Source organism: Callospermophilus lateralis, unplaced genomic scaffold (genome assembly GCF_048772815.1).
Source record: "Callospermophilus lateralis isolate mCalLat2 unplaced genomic scaffold, mCalLat2.hap1 Scaffold_309, whole genome shotgun sequence".
Classification (NCBI taxonomy): domain Eukaryota; kingdom Metazoa; phylum Chordata; class Mammalia; order Rodentia; family Sciuridae; genus Callospermophilus; species Callospermophilus lateralis.
This window is the reverse complement of record NW_027513711.1, coordinates 750039-759103: the sequence shown is the minus strand read 5'-3', so window position 1 is coordinate 759103 and position 9065 is coordinate 750039. Positions and strand designations below refer to the sequence as shown.

At 39.1% G+C, this 9065-nt stretch overlaps 1 non-coding gene across 1 annotated transcript; it reads left to right on the top strand.

Annotated features, from left to right (window-relative positions):
- The first annotated feature begins 121 nt into the window (after positions 1-121).
- On the top strand, positions 122-225 carry LOC143390135 (U6 spliceosomal RNA). The gene has a single exon (XR_013090217.1). It is a non-coding gene; the product is annotated as a U6 spliceosomal RNA (small nuclear RNA).
- The last annotated feature ends 8840 nt before the right edge of the window (positions 226-9065 follow it).

Here is a 9065-nt window from a genome sequence, read left to right as displayed (position 1 = left end):
TAAACTTAGGGGCAATGGAAAAATAAAAGTTGGCTGTACTAAAAATGTATACTTGTTTCTAAGAAGGCAACCAGGAAAATAACAAGTACAATTCTTCAATCAAGAAACTGCCATATTGTGATTGCTTCAGCAGCAAATATATTAAAAATTGGAATGATACAGAGAGGATAGCATGGCCCCTGCACAAGAATGACAATGGCCCCTGCACAAGGATGACATATGAAGCAGTGCATATTAAAAGAAAAAAAGAGAAGCTGCTGTATTAATCTAGGGAAATAATATTCTCATAAGTTCTTAGGTAGAATTATCATCAGAAAATCATGTCAAACTGTTCTTTTTCATTTATAGAAACTACCCTTGAGGAAGAAACTGGAGAAATGGGATTCATTCTCTATAACATTCTCTCTTTAAAAACTAGGTAGTGGGCTGGGGATAGAGCTCAGTTGGTAGAGTGCTTGCCTTGCAAAGGCAAGGCCCTGGGTTTAATCACCAGCACCACAAAAAAAAAAAGAACTAGGTAGTGAATTTTATATCACAAGTTCAAACTTGGTCAAGTTATTGGACTCCCATGTATGAAAATTTTTACTAAGTAAATTTATATGAGTGCCTATTTTGGGTGAAATGAAAATAAAACTGTAAAAAAACAAAAAACTTTACCTAAATTATGCCCCTCTCTCAAACCTACAATAATAATAAGGAAAGTAACTTTTCCTTTTATCTTTGATGGAACACTCACATGGGTCCTTTGGTGTGTTGTGAGATGAACTCACTTTTCCCAACCCCTAGATGTTTTAACCCTAGATGTTTTTAACCATTTCACACCTTTAAACTATTTCATTTTTAATTCTACATTAATTAGTTATAATATTTGGTGGGCAATTAGTTAACAACATAAAAACTGTTCATTTGCCTTAAGATTGTTACCAAAAATTTTTTTAGTGTTATTTTAGTTGTTGATAGACCCTTATTTATTTATACGCAGTGCTGAGAATCAAACCCAGTGCCTCATACATGCCAGGCAAGTGTACTACCACTGAGTCACAGCCCCTGCCGAAGATTGTTACCATTTTTTTTACAGAAATTTAAATTTGTTTGATAAAACTTCATATAGAACACATTCAGATGGCACTAAGACTGAGAAGCCAAAGCTAGGAAAATAAAAAAGCAGCTACAATGCTATTTGTGTTCTCATGTACTGAGAATAAAGCCAACCCAATCCCAAAGGTATTATTTGTGAAAACTACTTGCAAACAGCAGTCTAAACCTTTGATGTTATCATTTAGAAACATAACATAAATATCAAGCAAAAAATAAACTTGCTGGGTTTTAAGCAGTATTATGAAGTATCTCAGACATATATTTCCAGTGTCGGGACATCCAGATCTAGCTCCTTTGGATTGTACTGGTTTCCTTAATTTTTTTTAATATTTATTTTTTAGTTATAATTGGGCACAATTCTTTTGTTTTATTTATTTATTTATTTTTTAATGTGGTGCTGAGGAACCAGGGCCTCACACAGTGGTAGTCAAGCGCTCTACCGCTGAGCCACAACCCAAGCTCCTGGATTCCTTTTTATGGATGTATTGTGATAAAGTAACTATTCATCCTGTCCAGCACTAGACTGCAACTTCTGGATCCAAGGGTGTGTGTATTTATCAGATGTGGCCAAATTGCCCTCCCAAGAGAGCAAATAAACCAGGTTATACTCCACCAGCTACAAATGGTGGACTCCATTTCCCATACCTGCATCAACTAATTTTAAGAAAAACAGGTTGTAGCTCATTGGTAGAGTGCTTCCTCAGCACCACACAAAAATAAATAAAATAGTGGCTGAGGAGATAGCTTCGTTGGTAGAGTGCCTTGCATGCACAACGCCCTGGATTCAATCCCCAGTGTCACAAAAATAAATAAATAAATAAATAAAATAAAATATAAGGTATTGTGTTCATCTGCAACTAAAAAAAAATTGAAAAGAAAAAGAAAGAAAATTCTTCATTTGCCAATCTGAAGAATAAAAGATGACTTTTCTGCCCACATCCTGCATGAGGATGGAGTGCGTAACTATCGGGTGTGTGGGCTGGCTGGGAAATAAAAGCTATGAAAGTAATATTAAGAGATTAGGGGCTTAGATATTGGCTCATTGGTAGAGCATTCGCCTAGAATGTTTGAGGCCCTGGGTTTGATCTTCAGCAATAAAGGTACTGTGTCCAACTACAACTTAAAAAATAAATATTACAAAAAAAGAGAAATTAAAGACAAAGACAAGAATTATCTATTAAAAAGCAAGGGCTAGACAGGAGAATAGCCCTGATGGGTCTGATCCTAACAAAGAGAAAAACTTGCACTTGCTTTATTTATAGCTGTAAAGACCAAGGGGGATAGTAAGGAGCTTCTTCAGGAAAAACAGGATAAGGATGTGGGGGAAAAACAGTTTTTTTGTTGCTTGTCAGGTTCCACCCATCTCCCAACTGACTGCCTTGTTTGAACCTGGAGGATGATCTGGGCTTTTGCCATCCTGGGAATTTCACCCAGGAGTTCCCAGAAAAGCAGCTTCCCTGTCTTAAGGGCTCAACCAAAATCCATAGCTGATATAAGGCTTCCAAAACCTTTCATTTGAATTTTAAGCTACACTTTACTAGTTAATGTGCAATTTTATTTTCTGTGGATGACTTGTTTTTCTTCTGATAAAAATCACTGTTTCTCACCCCCACACACACCAGTTCTGGAGAACAAATCAAGGCTCACTGAACTACATCCTAGTCTTTTTTGACTTTTATTTTGAGTTGCCCAAAGTGGCCCTGAATTTGCATTCCTCCTTCCTCAGCTTCCAAATAGTTGAGTACAGATTAATGCCATTGTATCTGCTCCACTGCTCATTTTTATAGTGGGTTTCTGTTTAGTTGATTTACAAAGGTTATTTATATGTTCTGGATTTTATTACTTTTATATGTATGCTGCAAGTAGTTTCTCTCCATTTTTTTTTGTCCTTGCTTGCTTTTTTTGTAGTGCTCAGAACCCAACCCAGAGCCTCACACATGCTGCAAGTATTCACTGAGTTGCACTCTAGTCCTCTCCACCTATTGCCTACTTTTTTTAAAAAAAAAATATTTATTTATTTTTAGTTGTAGTTGTCAATACCTTTATTTTTTTTAATGTGGTGCTGAGGATCGAACCCAGCGCCCCGCGCGCGCCAGGCGAGCACACTACTGGTTGAGCCACATCCCTAGCCCTATTGCCTCTTTTTTGACTTAGTTGATTGTGCATTTCTTTGTTTTCTTTTCTTTTGAGACTGGGGATTGAACTCAGGGGCACTTGATCACTGATCCACATCCCCAGCCCTATTTTGTATTTTATTTAGAGACAGGGTCTCACTGTTGCTGAGGCTGGCTTTGAACTTGCGATCCTCCTGCCTCAGACTCCTGAGCTTCTAGGGTTACGGGCATGTACCATGGTGCCTGGCCTGCATTTCGTTTTTGAGTGAGCTGTTTTTGCTGTTGTTTTGTGGTACTCAAGATTGAACCCACTGAGCAAAGTTCCCAGCCCTTTTCATATTCTATTTTGTGACAGGGTCTTGCTAAGTTTCCCAGGCTGGCCTCAAACTTCTGATCCTCCTGCCTTAGCCTCCTCAGCCTCAGTTGCTGGGGTTATGGATGTGCACTATCTCACTGAGATGTTTTGTTTTTGTTTTTGTTTTTGGTTTTTCCTTGAGATGGGTTCTTGCTCTCTTGCCCAGGCTGGTCTCCAATGATACTATAGCCTGAGCCTCCCAAGTAGTTGGAAGTATAGGTATGTGTTATCATACTGGCCCTGAGTGAGGATTTTTAAATTGTGGTAAAATTGTCATTTTTAACTTTTTTAAAATTTAAATTCATTTATTTATTATAATTTGTTATACATGACAGCAGAATGCATTTAAATTCATAGTACACATATAAAGAACAATTTTTCATGTCTCTGGTTGTTCACAAAGGAGTCACACAATTTGTGTCTTCATACATGTACTTAGAGTAATAATGTCCAGCTCATTCCACCATCTTTCCTACCCCCATGCCTCCTCCCTTCCCCAAATTCCTGTTTGCCCTATCTAAAGTTCCTCCATTTCTCCCTTGATCCCCCACCCCACCCCCATTATGAATCAGCATCCACATAACAGAGAAAACATTTGGCCTTTGGTTCTTTGGGATTGGCTAACCTCAATTAGCGTAATATTCTCCAACTCCATCCATTTACCGCAAATGCCATGATTTTATTCTCTTTTAATGATGAGTAATATTCCATTGTGTATATATACCACAGTTTCTTTATCCATTCATCTACTGAAGGGCATCTAGGTTGGTTCCATAGTTTAGCTATTGTGAATTGTGCTGCTAGGTCAAATATTGGTTCCATTCAAAGTTTTCCAAGGAATCACCATACTGCTTTCCAGATGGTTGCACCAACTAGCAGTCCCACCAGCAATGTATGAGTGTGCTTTTTCCCCCACATCCTCTTCAACACTTATTGTTGTCTGTATTCTTTTTCTTTTTTTTAATATACCTTTTTTTAAATTTTTTAAAATTTATTTTTAGTTTTCAGCGGATATAACATCTTTTTGTTTGTATGTGGTGCTGAGGATCGAACCCGGGCCGCACGCCTGGCGCGCTACCACTTGAGCAACATCCCTAGCCCCAAATCTTTTTTTTTTTTTTAAATACTTATTTTTCAGTTTTCGGTGGACACAACATCTTTATTTTATTTTTATGTGGTGCTGAGGATGGAACCCAGGGCCTCGCATGTGCTAGACGAGCACTCTACCGCTAAGCCACAATCCCAGCCCTGTATTCTTTTTTTTTTTAATATTTATTTTTTAGTTGTAGTCGGACACAATACCTTTCTTTTTATTTATTTATTTATATGTGGTGCTGAGGATCGAACCCAGGGCCTCACGCATGTGAGGCAAGCGCTCTACTGCTGAGCCACAACCCCAGCCCTGTTGTCTGTATTCTTAATAGCTGCCATTTTGACTGGAGTGAGATGAAATCTTAGAGTAGTTTTGATTTGCATTTCTCTAATTGCTAGAGATGTTGAACATTTTTTCATATATTTGTTGATTGTATATCATCTTCTGAGAAGTGTCTGTTCAGGTCCTTGGCCCATTTACTGATTGGGTTATTATTATTATTATTATTATTATTATTATTGGTGTTAAGGTTTTTGAGTTCTTTATATTACCTAGAGATTAGTGCTTTATCTAGTGAGCGTATGGTAAAAATTTGTTCCCATTCTGTAGGCTCTCTATTCACCTCACTGATTGTTTCTTTTGCTGAGAAGAAGCTTTTTAGTTGGAATCCATCCCAATTATTGTCTCTTGATTTTATTTCTTGCACTATAGGAGTCTTATTAAGGAAATTGGGGCCTAATCCCACATGATAGAGATTAGGGCCTACTTCTTCCTCTATTAGATGTAGGGTCTCTGGTTTAACTCCTAGGTCCTTGATCCACTTTGAGTTGAGTTTTGTGTATGGTGACAGATAGGGATTTAATTTCATTTTGTTGCTTATGGATTTCCAGTTTTCCCAGCACCATTTGTTGAAGAGGTTATCCTTTCTCTAATATGTTTTTGGCACCTTTGTCTAGTATGAGATAACTGTATTTATGTGGGTTTGTCTCTGTGTCCTCTATTCTGTACCATTGGTCTACCAGTCTATTTTGGTGCCAATACTATGCTGTTTTCATTTAAGGTTTATTAACCTTTTTTTTTTGTTGTTGTTGTTACTGGGGAGGGAACCCAGGGGCACTTTACCAGAGAGCCACATGCTCATCCCTTTTTATTTTTAAAATAGTTTTAAAGTTTTCTTTTTAATTTTTAAATCAGAACTTTATAATTATACATAGTAATTGGGTTCATCCCAATGAACTCATGCATGGGATTCAATTTCAGTTCACCATCCCATCCTTTTCTCTCCCCTTTTTTTTCTCCCATCCTCCTTCCCCTTCCCTGTTCCCCTTCCTCTACTCTGCTAAACTTCCTTTTGCTCATCTATTTATTTATGTTTGATTGGTTCTTTTTACATCTACATAAAAGTGAGGTTCCCTGTGGTATATTTATATGTGCACAAAATTCATTCGGCATTGCCTCCCTTTTCTCATCCCTCCACTCTGCTTTTTGATCTAATACACTGCTGACCTTCCCTTTATCTTTATGATATCCAATCCTTTCCTCCTCATTTTCTTTATTTTACTTTAGCTTCTTCACGAGAGAAAACATTTGACCTTTGAGTTTCTGAGTTTGGCCTATTTAATTTAGCATGATGTTTTCCATTTCCATCCATTTACCAGCAAATTTCATTCTTCTTTATCTCAGTCCTTTTTATTTGAGAAAGGGTCTCTTGCTTAATTGTTGAGTCTGGTCTCAAACTTGTTATCCTCCTGGCTCAGCCTCCTGAATCGCGTGGAATTACAGGCGTGGGATTCCATACTTGGCTCAAATCCTTGCTTTTGATTCTTGTGGATATATACCTAGGAGTGGAATTGCTAGATCATATGATTCTTGTATGTTCACCCTTCTGAGAAACTTCCAAACTGTTTTCCACAGAAACGTATTACCATACATTTCTACCAGCAGTGCATGAGAGTTCCATTTTTCTCTACATACTTGCTAACACTTTTTTCCCTTATTGTATCCATCCTAGTAGGTGTAAGGTGGCATCTTGTTGTATTTTATTTGCATCTCCCAAATGACTAGTAATGTCAACATGTGCTCACTGGCCATCTGCTTATGCTGTTTGGAAAAATATCTATTCAGATCTTTTCCTCATTTTTTTTAATTGGGTGTTGCTGTGTTGAGTTTTAGGAGTTCTTTATGTATTCCTGATAATAGCCCTTATCCAATTATATTTGCAAATATTTTCTCCTGTTCTGTAGATTTTCTTTCCTTCTTTCTATTTTATTTAGTATTTTTTTTTATCTTTTAAAAAGTTTTTTAGTTGTAATTGGATACAATACCTTTATTGTATCCAATAGCACCTTGCATGTGCTAGATGAGCACTCTACCACTGAGCCACAATCCCAGCCCCTATTTTTTTTTTAATTTTATTTTTTGCAATGATGGGGATTGAACCCTGGGCTTTGAGCATGCTAGGCAAGCACTCTACCACTGAGCCACAACCTCAGCTGTGTATTTTAAGTGAATTTTATAATACATTCTGTCATATTCTAAAGATGGAAAATATTTTCAGTAGAAGCCAATCACTTCTTTATTATATAATATTCAGAAATAACACAACTAGCCAGATGTGATGGCTCTTGCCTATAATCCCAGTGATTTGGGAGACCAAGGTAGAAGAATTTCAAGTTCGAGGCCAGCCTCAGCAACTCAGCAAGGCCCTGACTCAAAAAAAAAATTAAAAAGGAGATGTGACTCAGTGGTTAAGTACACTGGGTTCAATCCCTGGTACCAAAATAATAATAACAATAAAAACAGCTTGTTGCACTTCATAGCTGGGCTAATACACCCTCCAATGTGCATTTTCTAAGTATCTGAGAGTTAGCTAATCCTAAAATAAATTGATCACTTTCACTAACTGACCTAGGCCTCCACAGGTACTGTGTCCTTTGACTGGGCATGCCTTTTGGTGATTGTTACTACCAACCTGCAACAGAAATAGTCATGTGAAATATTCAGGCCAGGCCTGGGTTGGTGGGAGGGATGCAGATACCTGGGACTCAGGCCTTATCCCAAGAGGAATTCCATAGACCACAGCATAGTTTTCCCTGGGGAGGTGAAGAGATGTACTAGCTTGAGAGGAAGTTGTTCCAAAGATCAGGCACAGCATATGCAAAGGCCACAAGGGCCCAAGGAGCCCAGTTTATTGTGATTTTAAAGCACTGTGCTGGTTTATCACTAGCCTTTACTACTTTCCAAGTTCTGTGACCCATCCCCATTAGAATTTCAACAGACCTGTCACCTCCAAGGCCCAGAAAGCTACCTGACATTGCCTAATTTCTCTTTTTGTTTCACTGAGAGGACCACCTTCTGGGCCTTCCCCAGTATTTCCCAGGGTAAGGCTGGCCCAGTGAAGCGCTCTTTTGATTCCTCACCCAAGCCTGTGTTCTGAGAGCTCTGGATAGGCCAGAGACAATTTTATCACGTTCCATGAAATCCACGATACACTGTCAAGTGTACCCACAAGAGATGTCTCTACTCCTCCAGAGGCTGCCCAAACAAGTTAACTCTTGGACCCTGATTCAGGATACTGGGCTACTGGCCAGCTCAGCCATTTACTCCATAAAACCTCAGGCAAACAAACCTCTTGTTTATTTGGATCAAGGGGGTTTCCGAGATTAAAACAGCTGCATCCCCTTTTAATTTAATTAACTAATTTATTTTGATTTTGTTTTTGGTACTGTAGATTGAACCCAGGGTGCTGAGCAACATCCCCAATCCTTTTGAGTCAGGGTCTCACTAAGTTTGAGACAGGATCTTTTTTTTTTTTTTTTTATGGTGCAGAGGATTGAACCCAGGGTCTTATGCATGTGAGGCAAGCACTATACCAACTGAAATATAGCCCTAGCCCCAGAGAGACAGGGTCTTGCTAAATTGCTGAGACTGGCCTTGAACTTGGAATCCTCCTGCTTCAGCCTCCAGAATCACTGGGATTACAGTCTTGTGCCACCGCGCCCAGCTTGCATCCCTTTAATCTTAGAGATCTAAACTGTCTGTGACCAACTGGGCCCCTAAACCTTGTTCCCTTCCATAGGCAGTTCTGACTCCTGACCTAGCAGCCCTCAACCCATGGGAATTTTTATGTCGTCAAACTTCTGAGGACTGCCCCCCCCCCGCCCCGCCCCCGGCCGAGAATCTTTTTTTCTCTCCTCTGGCCAACTCAAAAGCCATCATCTCCAGAAAGAAAGATTTCTTCCCTTCTGTCTCTTCCTCCTCTGTGCTTCTGTCATGCTGTGGGTGCCCTGTGTCTGCGTACACCCAAGAGACCGGGTGTAACCCAGCTAGGGAGAGTCTTGGTCGCGAGGCGGCGTTCCTTCCAGGAACACTTGTCTGCCCCTGCAATGAGTTATGGCATCTGTGA